Source organism: Callithrix jacchus, chromosome 12 (assembly GCF_049354715.1).
Source record: "Callithrix jacchus isolate 240 chromosome 12, calJac240_pri, whole genome shotgun sequence".
NCBI classification, from domain to species: Eukaryota; Metazoa; Chordata; class Mammalia; order Primates; family Cebidae; genus Callithrix; species Callithrix jacchus.
This window is the reverse complement of record NC_133513.1, coordinates 120,988,203-120,999,548: the sequence shown is the minus strand read 5'-3', so window position 1 is coordinate 120,999,548 and position 11,346 is coordinate 120,988,203.

Sequence of the window (11,346 nt, the reverse complement as noted above, 5' to 3'; positions counted from 1 at the left end):
ATCTCAATGTGGAAGAGACAATAGGGAGTGGTGAGGATTTGGTAAACTGGAGCACTCGTGTCCTATCCAAAGGGGACAGCTGCCACCCATTGCCAGCCATCATTATTCTATAGAAGGGAAGGCCCAGGGTGGCAGTTCTTTCTACTTTTCCGAGGAAGCCAGAAGTCATATATTTGTATGAAATTTCTTGCTCTTAAGATGTCAATAATTATAGTTGACTCTCTCTCTCTCTCTCTCTACATATATATATATATATATATACACACACACACACACACACAGAGTCTCACTCTATTGCCCAGGCTGGAGTGCAGTGGTACAATCTTGGCTCACTGCAATCTCTGCCTCCTGGGCTCAAGCAATTCTCCTGCCTCAGCCTCCTGAGTAGCTGGGATTACAGGCATGTGCTACCATGACCAGCTTATTTTTGTATTTTTTAGTAGAGATGGGGTTTCGCCATGTTGGCCAGGCTGGTCTTGAACTCCTGACCTCAAGTGAGTTGCCCACTTTGGCCTCCCAAAGTGCTGGGATTATAGGGGTGAGCCACCACGCCCAGTCTATATTTGATTCTTAAACAGCATGGATCCACTCGTATTTGGATTTCCTTTTGCCTCTTGCCACCCCTGAGACACCAAGGCCAACCCCTCTTCTCCCTCCTCCTCCTCAGCCTATGCAATGTGAAGACCACGGGGGTGAAGAGTTTTATGATGATCCACTTCCACGGAATGAATAGTAAATATATTTTCTCTTCCTTATGATTTTCTTAATATTTCTTTTCTCTAGCTTACTTGAAGAATACAGTATATAATACATATAACTCATGAAAATCTGTTCATTGTCTATGTTATTGATGAGGCTTCCAGTCAACAGTAAGCTATTAGTAGTTAAGCTTTTGGGGAGTCAAACGTAATATGCAAAGTTTCAACTGTGTGAGTAGGGGTAGGATGCAGTGTCCTGAATCCCTGTTATTCAAAAATCAATTGTGTTTTGAATTTAAAACGTGGTCCCCATTGTGAGGGTCAAACAAAACACCTCTGCAGGCGAAGTTAGCTTGTGAACTATAGCTGGAGACTTCTGGTTTACAGGGCGAGCTAGACTTGCATTCCTGAAAGCCTCCAGGCCTGCCAGGCTGTGGACTGGCCAACTCTTTAGGCACAGAGATCTTCATCTTAGTTCCCTGGTTACCATGGGTCACATCTTGACAGATGACTCATAGCCTCTTGCACTGAGAAGCAGCTTGCTCTGTGGTTCTTTCTTTAAGTCAGGGCTGTCCAAGCTATGCCACAGGCTCTAAGAAAATGCCCCTGTCGTCTTGGCATGGCTTAGCCCAGAGAGGCTTCCATCCATTTGTGCTCTTGGACAGGGCAGAATTAGAGCTCCCATCCAGGGCACAGTAAGCAGGGGTGCAAGAGGGGCTATTGCTAGGTGACCACATGTTTCCTATGTCGCTGGGATCCTTATACTTTTAGATAAAAATGTTTCCATATTATGTTGAGAAAAAAATGTAGAATGCTACCCTGCTTCCAGGGAGAGAAGGAACATTTTGTCCTTTATTTAATGGCTCTCAAATAATGAAATGCCATAGGGTTTCTTAAATTATAAAACATGTTTGCACATTGTACAGATTAACAATTGTATTTCTACCCTCCAGACAAAAGCAAACAAAATGATAAATATGAAAATAGTCACATCCAGTTGTTATCAATGCATGAAACTCAGTTTTAAAAATTCTCGACTCTTCCCTTGTTTTTTTCTTTCCCTGCGTGTGTTTTTCCCTCTTCAGCTACTTCATGTCCTAGCAATTCCACCTTCACAACTAGAACTGGTGTTCAACGGACCTTGCGAGAGGACGTCTTCCTTATCCCTAACCTAAGAGCCCTTTTTAATGGATTAAGCCTTCGTTTACTTTTTCAAAGTGACTGAAAATACGTTGAGAGCCCTGGACTTTCAATCCACATGTACCATCATCAACCAGCCGTGAGACTAGGAGAATCCCTAAGCTTTCTGGGATTCATTTTCTCTGTGTGAAATGGATGGGTAGAAACAGGCTGCAGTGCAAGCTAATATGAGAATGTAGGCAGGGAGTATCACTGTGCAGGCAAAGCATTTGCTGCTCCAGCCTCCGCGGGAATCACGTGTTTGCTGATTATATGACTGAACTGGAAGAACAGTCCGATAGGTGCATACTGAACAGCTCGTGGGGAAGCACATCTATATAGGAAAGGTAGAATATTACATTCCGGATTTTATTAACATAACTTTTAAACTAAATTACAGCCTCATTCCTCTGGTTGATTCCTCAGGCCATTTTATCCTCTTCGTGACTTTCTTATGGAGCCTGCTAACAAAGTCTTTATATTTTTCCAATTTTTTTCTAAAACAATTTTACTTCATCTTTAAATGAAACTTCAAATAGACAAAAACTGCACTTACATACTACAATCTACAAGCAATTATTTTATTTGTCTCTGTTTACAAATATTTATTAATGTCTAAAATGACTTACGTAATCATGGTAAGAATTCGTATTTTTACTTATTGAATCAATATTTAGCAACAAAATACCTTTTAAGCTTTCTTTTCTCTTTCAGGAATTTTAGCGTCAGCAGAATATCTCTCACAAGTTATCTCTTTAAGCTTAATATACCATAATTCCTAAAACACTGTCCTGTTAGTGGATATTTAGATAGTTCCTATATTTTAACCTTTTGGGCCTGACTACAAATGCCAAGACAGCAAAATGATCTTACCTACCGTGTGTAATTCAGTGCAAACCAAAAGCAGTCTGGCTGTGGTGGCTCACGCTTGTAAACCGAGCACTCTGGGAGGCCGAGGTGGGTTGGTCACTTGAGGTCAACAGTTCGAGATCAGCCTGGTCAACAGGGTGAAACCCCTGTCTCTACTAAAAATATAAAAATTAACCAGGCATGGTGGCAGGTGCCTGTAATCCCAGCTACTCATGGAGTCCATCTAGGAGATGGGTGTGAAACAATCTAAATGAAATCGGATCAGTGAAACAGTTTCTTGAGCAGTACAGCAGAAGTGACAGCTATTTGACTAGGAAAACAGAAACACATTTTCTTCTAGGCTACTATTAAGGCAGGAGAATAGTTTGAACCTGGGAGGCAGAGGTTGCAGTGAGCCAAGATCATGCCACTGCACTCCAGCCTGGGTGACAGAGAAAGACTGTCTCAAAAAAATAAAAATACAATAATAATAGTAATAATAATAATTTAAAAAGCAAACCAAAAGCACTCTAGGCATTCTAAACAGATAGGGGCTTCATATAGGAATTTGGTGCTCACAAAGTCGTCATAAAAGCTAAAGACAGAGGAATGAGAAGACTGTCAGGAAGGACTATGTCCGAGAAGAGAACACTCCAGGAAGCGGGGTTAGAAGGCTGCTGCTGCCACGGCTACCCCACCTCTTCAGACCTGCGACTCTACAGCCTGGTCTAACAATGGAATGGCCCAAAAGCAAAACTAAGAATGGCCTCCATGCACCTTCTGCTTTCCAGGTTTCATATATGGGCATCAAACTTTTGGGACTTCGGGGACCTAATTTGTACAAGATTCCTAGCTGCCGGGGACTTTAAAAAAATGTTAGTTCTTACATTTCCTGCCTCTGTAGTAAAGAAAGGCACCCTGGAAGGAGGTAGGCATGGATGCTGAAAGCCTACTCACTGCATCCATCAGTGACTGCATCTCTGGCCCCAAGAACAGTGCTTGGCATATGTAAATTGAGCATTTTAGCAGCTAGGTCTCCGCTGGGAAGGTGCATGGAGTCCATCTAGGAGATGGGTGTGAAACAATCTAAATGAAATCGGATCAGTGAAACAGTTTCTTGAGCAGTACAGCAGAAGTGACAGCTATTTGACTAGGAAAACAGAAACACATTTTCTTCTAGGCTACTATTAATCATTTATAACACCGAAACATAATTAGAGGTGAATTCAGACACGTTTTTGGCTTATCTGTCTGCCTGCTTATGTGCCATTAAGGCAGAAAGCTACCAGAAGGCCAACCATTTGTTGATGAATTTTTTTAGCCCTGTTGCCCCAACCAATATTTTTCGGAGACAACCTTATGTACCTACTTCCTCTAATAGGACTCAGTCCCAGTTATGTGTACAGTTTAGATAGCTTGGGACCACTAAAACATTGTGTTGAATTTGGTGCTGCTGTTACAAATACCGAACTCTCACAGAGCAAGATGAGACCTCCAGATAATCTCCTTCAGAAAAGTTTTTTTTTCTGTCTCTTTGTTACATGGGCACCGCCAAGGTGAAGGAAAGGAGAGCACTAAATGTGGAGGAAATGCTTTTACATCCGAGTTTATGGAAGCTTTGTGAACACTCACCTAGCATCGGCCTTGGGCAGGACTCTGCTGAGCCAGGTGATTGGTAAATTCTAACATTCTTCATGAAATGGTCCTGGGTGTTACCCCAGCCGGTCATCAACACAGGAAGGAATATTTGCCTGGGGACTTGACGTAAGGTGGGATTTTAGCAGCTGGGGCAAGATGAGCAAATATCAAGGCAAGAAAGTTCGTGGTCTATTCACGATGGTGCTAAGTTCACTGAGGTTTTAAAATAAAGGTTTTTTGAGGAGGTGTTATAAATTTATAAACTGAATTGCATTTCCCCCTAAAAGTCTCAACCCTCAGTGTCTCAGAATGCCACCTTATTTGGAGATAGGATTTTTACAGATGTGATTAGTTAGGAAGACACCGTACTTCAGGAGGGAAGGTCCCTAAGCCAATATGACTGGCGTCCATGTAAAATGGGAGGAATTTGGGCACAGACACACACATGGGGAGAATGTCATGTCAATGTGAAGCTGGCCCCCTGCAAGCCAAGGAGAGAGGCCTGGAACAGATCCTTCCCTCTGAAGGGTCAACCCTATTGAGCGTCTGATCTTGGACTCCTAGCATTCAGAACTGTCAGACAATAAATTACTATCATTTAAGCCATCCAGTTTGTGGCAGCCTTGGAAAAAGAATGCAAGAAAAGCATAATAGAATAGGTGGTTGAGAAAGGCAACTTGGGGCCACATCAAGAAATTTGGATTTTTTGTATAGAAATGACATGTAGAGAGGAGAGAAGACAAGACTGGTCATTTGGGGGCAGAAAAGAGGATGTAAGCCTTGTGTTCCAGGAAGATGGCATGGGCAGGAAGGGAGGCTGGGAGCCCTGTGGGCTTTCCTGTGGTCCAGGCAGGAGATGCAGGGGCTGGGCGGAGGCAGGTCAGTGGGACGGGTGACTTGGTTGCTGATGGACTTGAGTATGCTGGTGGGGAGGTGGTGAACCAGGCTCAGGGGTTCCAGCCTGGCCAGAGCAAGGAGAAAAAGTTGCCGGGGCTTCCTTTGGAATTCAGACTTTTGTGAAAAAAAAAAAAAAAAAAAAAAAATCTCTCCATATGGGAAGTTCTCAGATGGTCGTAAGTTTGGAACAGACCCTCAAGGCAATGCTGGAGGTGTCTGTTCCAGAGCTGGCAGCTTTGGGGTGAAGCTGAAGCTGCCACTGTGGACAATGCAGTGAGGGAGAAGAGTGCAGAGTCTGCTTTAAAATGGGTCCCTCGGGAGAGATGCTCAGCAGTGAGGTGAGCGGGCCAAGCCCAAGCATATTTTTATGCTCTTACTATGTATTGCCAAAGGGGTTTCCAAAAGGACTGTACCAATTTATAATGCCACAAACCAGCATTGGTCAAGTAGATCTTTTCCCATTGGATTTTAAAATCTGTTTGTGCTCAGTACTTCAAGCCACCCTGATTCGCTGGGATAAAACTGATTTCATCAAGATAATAAGTCTTTGAATGCTTGACTTGATTTCCTCTATCAGAACGAGGCTGTGGCTCATGTGCTTCGATGTTCTGTGCACCATCAGCATCACCGTCACTATCACCATCGACAGCACTGCTGTGTTCACTGGAGAGCGGGGGCTCATCCAGTGTTCTGTGGCAGGTTGCCAGGGAAGCTGTCAGCCCATGGGAGCGATAAATGTTTCTGCATCTGTCCCCTGTTCTTCCCAGTGTTTGGTTTATTCAGGGACCCTATGTAATGAGGAACCTGGAGCCAGGCTGGTCGTGCAAGAAACTAGAGTGAGTTTCAAGGAAAGGGAGCAGAAGCTGAGGCAACAAAGGAAAAGAAGGCCAGGCAGGAAGGACCCTGAGGCAGTGACGGTGCCCAGAACACGGCGTCCCTGACACCACAGTTCTGTTCACTGGAGTGTCCCTTGCAGACAAACAAGCATGAGAGGGTAATTCCATGGTTTCACACTCTCTTAGAATATTACCTGTGATTACCAGCATAAAGCACTATCCATCAGGTCAGTGGTCCTGGACTGTTTTCCTAAGAACACAGCACACAGCTCAAGCACGATCCAGGGGGCCTGACACAGGTGCACTTGGAGGAGGAGGCTGAGGCTTGAGTGGGAAGGGACAGCACAGCCCATCCTCACCAAGGGAGGCATTCTGAGGCTGACTGGACTGGCATGCTGCTTGTTCTCTTATGCTGTGCCTCCTTCACATCAGTCACAGGCCTAATTCATTGCGAGACACAGAAATGCCCCCACCATCGTAAACGCTGCCTGATGTACTCACCTCTACCACGACAGCAATTATGTCCACAGAGAACAATTTATAGGGTGAAGTTTTTTACTTGCTGTGAGGCTTCTATTAGTCTTCACCAAGTGCAGTTATGATGATGTAAACACTATGTTTTAATTCGTTTTTGTGTATCTGTTTACCCAATTAGCAGCTTTTTTGCGGGAGCATGATTGGTGGAGTTCAGCTAATGACATGCACATGAACACATGGAGTGAGGAAGATAATTGATGGTCACACACATGTGGCCAATAAAACATTTGATAAGCAATTTTCTGTTTTTAATAACATGAAACATTTTAAGGGAAGAGAAACAGGGAGGGAAATAAATCTGTTTTTATAGAGCAGGAGATGCAACAAAACACCGTATAAGAAGGCCAAGTATGTGTTCAGTAAAATCATCATCATAGGTGATTTCAATTATTCCAAACTAATTGACAATCTCTAAGGAATTCTGCACCACAACCTTTCTAAGAAAGAGACACACAGACAGCGTGGCTATCTTCTGGTTCAGAAACTCCTCAGAGCAAAATTCCATATTTCTCACTGCCAACCAAGATGGTGCCTGCAAATTAGAATTAGCCAAGACACCAAGGTCAAATAGGGCTGCAGATTTATTACAAAGATGACAGGAGATTTAATTTAAAGCCAGTGTTCCTCTCTGCTGCTGAGAAAGTGGCTTCCATTGAACGGTGCTTGCTGGCTGACTTTAGAGTTGGTGGAAGCCTTCCGATCGCTTCCAAAGGTACCCAGGCGCTTCCTGGAGCCTCGCTTCCTTAAGTAGGGCTATCTTTTGAGTCATACATCATAGGTGTGTCCTGTGCAGATTATTGCACTAATATATCATTAGTGCAACAGCTTGCCCTGGTGATGGATGGCTAGTAGAGTCTGGGAGGTGCCATTCACTCCGTGATGGACAGCTCCCTTATTCTGATATGTACTCACCTTACTTCCCATGGGTCTTCTGTGAAGGGGAAGGAACAGGCTGCCAAATGGGTTTTGTTTACAGAAGCATAAAGGAAGCTCTTTACAGTGGAGGTTCCATGCAGATCATCTCAGATGAAATTATATAAATCCTCTAAAAAGCCAGGATCTTGGGTAAGCACTATTGAGTGTTTGAAAGACAGTCAGCTCTGTAGAAGGATGCCTTGGCTATTGGAGCAACGATGGATTCTCTGTATTTTTGATGAATGTGTTTCTACTCTTTGTATCCCGCACAGCCATTTTCAAATTGGAGCTCTAGTATCCCTATTTTCTAACAGATGAGCACCACTCCTAGATAAGCAGGGCGTTCTTTAAAGTCCAACTCCATCCATCAAGAGCAGGGCTTGAATTTCTGCCTTGCTTAGTTGGAGATTATAGGCAGATCCTGGGGTTCAGAAAGAGGGGTGCCATATTCATTTATGGGTGCCATTTATACCCCATCAAGTCTCTTGCTATCAATAATCATCCAGCATGTCATTTAGCAAATCAGCCGATGTTTCCCTAAATCTTCACGCAATTCTTTTAAAAGGGGCTGGTAGTGCAAGGCCACAGTTGGGGCATCTTTCTCCCCACTTTGGATGTTGCTCTGTAGCTCTAGTTTAAGACTATTTCAAGAGGTATTTTAATACATTGGCTTGCACATTTTGAACACCTCTAAAACGATTCAGAACAGTGACCTCCTGGTACAGAGTGTTTTAAATTCTTAAAGTATAGTCACATCTTAGTTCAGTTTGGATGGCTCTCCGCACATTCCTATCACATAGATTGGACAATCTATGGGCTACAACACCCATTACAGGGAAGGAGCTGACACCACGCCCCTTTGGCAGAGCCAGGGTTGGACATACTCCTCCACGGCACCAAGCCCGGCCTCTTCCCATTGTACCACCTGCCTGCCCCTTTCACCAATGAATCATTTCACTATCCCTGAAAGTTTTAACAATCCTTCAAAGCAAAATCCATGGGAGAATCAGCCACAGCTTTGTGAAATAAAATCATGTGTAGGGTCATGTTGCCAGAGTCAATGGAGTTATTTTATCCGAAACTAAAATTTCTACAGTGAAGCAACCGGGGAGCTCAACGCACCTGAAGGCCCTAACAGCTGCTGAAGCCGCAATTGGACTGAAATACATGGGGATTTAAAATCCCTGTTGTATCCAATTGGACTGAAATACATGGGGATTTAAAATCCCTGTTGTATCCAATTGGACTGAAATACATGCGGATTTAAAATCCCTGTTGTATCCAATTGGACTGAAATACATGCGGATTTAAAATCCCTGTTGTATCCAGCTAAAAATATATTCTTTTTTCACTTAGAAATATTCTTGAAACTCGACAAGCTGACCTCTGGCTCTGCCCCTTACAAATAAATAATGCCCAGGTCTTGGACACCGCAGGCTCTGCTTCTGTTTAATTAAGATATATTAAGGGTTGACTGATCCTTTCTCTGGCTGCCTTCCCTGGATGGGATCCTGCCTGGGGCCATTCTCCCCTGCTAGGCATCACTGCCCAGGGAAAGCTCATGGTACTCCAGGCTTACCACTAAACTGTCATAGGGTGCCTCAGAATTTCTACCTACTGGGAGTGAGGGCTCCTTCACCCTGATACACAACTGTTCAATGTCACTCCAGCTACCATCTGATCCCCACCTAGCTGAAAGAGAGCTGACTCACTGGGCTCAGCATCCATGTCCTTCTCCTTTCTCTCCTGACTCAGGCACAGTGGCTGCTTATGTAGAGTAGGCAAAAATAATTTTTCCTTTGGCCTTCATAGTTCTTAGCTGGGACCCCCCCCCAACAAAACCAGATTTAAAAAAGGAAAACCAAGTAGACATTTATTAATGTGTATACCTCATGTTTGCATGGCAGACACCCAAGGAATAAACAGTAAATCTCAAAGAGGTGACCTAGATCTTTGGCTTATATAGCATCTTCAACTAAAACAAAAAGAGAAGGGTGTAAGGGAGGCAAGTTATGGGAAACTAAATGCCACTTAGTAAAGTTTGCTACGTAGAGTCCTTGGTGCTGCCTCCAGACTGATGAGCTTGTCAGTTTCTGGTGAGAGATCAGCCTTTGTCCTTCTACAATAAGAGAGGAGGAGGGAAACCTTTAAAGTTATGTCCCACCTTTTAGCAAATAGTGGGGAGGACAAAGAGCTTTCCTTGTGTCTGTTTTGCAGGTGCCTACAGCTTAAAATGATCCTTCTGCCAAAGTGGTGTATTTTGGGATGTCATATTCTGCTGCCTTCACTTAGTCTAGGAGGACGCAGTGACCGTGCCTGCAAAGGCAAACCTGCCATCCTGGAATGATTGTGAAATCCACATTTTGGTTTCAGCGGTCATGTAAATTTAACCAACAATTCCACTTCAATCCTCGGAACAAAGTTAATTTTACACCTTTTTTTTTTTAGACTGGGTCTCTCTCTGTTGCCCAGGGGTGAAATCACAGCTCACTTCAGCCTCAAATTCCTGGGCTCAAGTGATCCTCCTGCCTCAGCCTCCTGAGTAACTGGAACTACAGATGTCTTCCACTGTGCTTAGCCAATATTTTAAGCTTTTTTGTGTGTACAAATGGGGTCTGAGTATGTCGCCCAGGTTGGTTTTGAATTCCTGAGCTCAAGTGATCCTCCTGCCTAGGCCTCCAAAAGTGCTGGGATTACAGGTGTAAGTCACTGCATCTGGCCTAATTTTACACTTTTAAAGAAGTATTACATATACATCGTCCAAAGTTACATGGTAATAATGAACTTTAAAAAAGGCAGCCATGTCCCCATCTTCTCCCAGAGGCAAGCTCTTATAACCAGTTCTGTTTTAGTTATTTCTAAGGTTACCCTCGTAGCCCTCAATGTGCATATACCTTCTTTTCTTGGCATATCAACTTTAAATACCTTCTCCACTGTGAGGTTTTTAGTCCAAAATTATTTTGTCATTAATAACATTTATGATAGAGATCAAAATATACACCATTCACTTATTACAATCTACCCTTAATATGGCTTGTCTGTGTCCCCACCCAAACTTCATCTTGAATTGAACTCCCATAATTCCCATGTGTTGTGGAAGGGACCTGGTGGGAGATGACTTAAATCATGGGCATGGTTCCCCTATACTGTTCTCATGATAGTGAATAAGTCTTATGAGATCTGATGGTTTTAACAGGGGTTTCCACCTTTGCATCTTCCTCATTTTCTCTTGCCGCCTCCATGTAAGAAGTGCCTTTTACCTCCTCCATGATTCTGAGGCCTCTCCAGACAGGGAAGTGTAAGTCCAATTAAACCTCTTTTTCTTCCCTGCCTTGGGTATGTCCTTGTCAGTAGTGTGAACATGGACTACTACAAACTTGATTTGGTATTTTTAACACTTTTTCAATGCTGCAGGGACCAGAGTGCTCCATCTCCCCCTGTCCCATCCCTTGTGTGTTTGTCACTGATTTTTCTTCTCCATATGCTCTAAATGCCAGGAGACATTGTTTTGAAGCCTTAAACGGGTCATATTAATTTATATTCACTCACATGTTCATCCTTTCTGAAGCTCTCCCTTCCTTCTTGCAGTTCTTTGCTTCCAGCCAATGTGACTTTCCTTCTGCCTGGAGAAATTCCTTTGGTATGTTTTTAGCATGCTTCTGTTGGTAATAAAAATCTCTCAGTTTTTATTTGTCTGAAAATGTCTATTTTGCCCTCATTTTTTCTTTAATCCATAGAGCTTCTCTTTTGATTTTTTAAAAAATTGAGTATTTCTTAGGTATAGTTATGTGCATAAA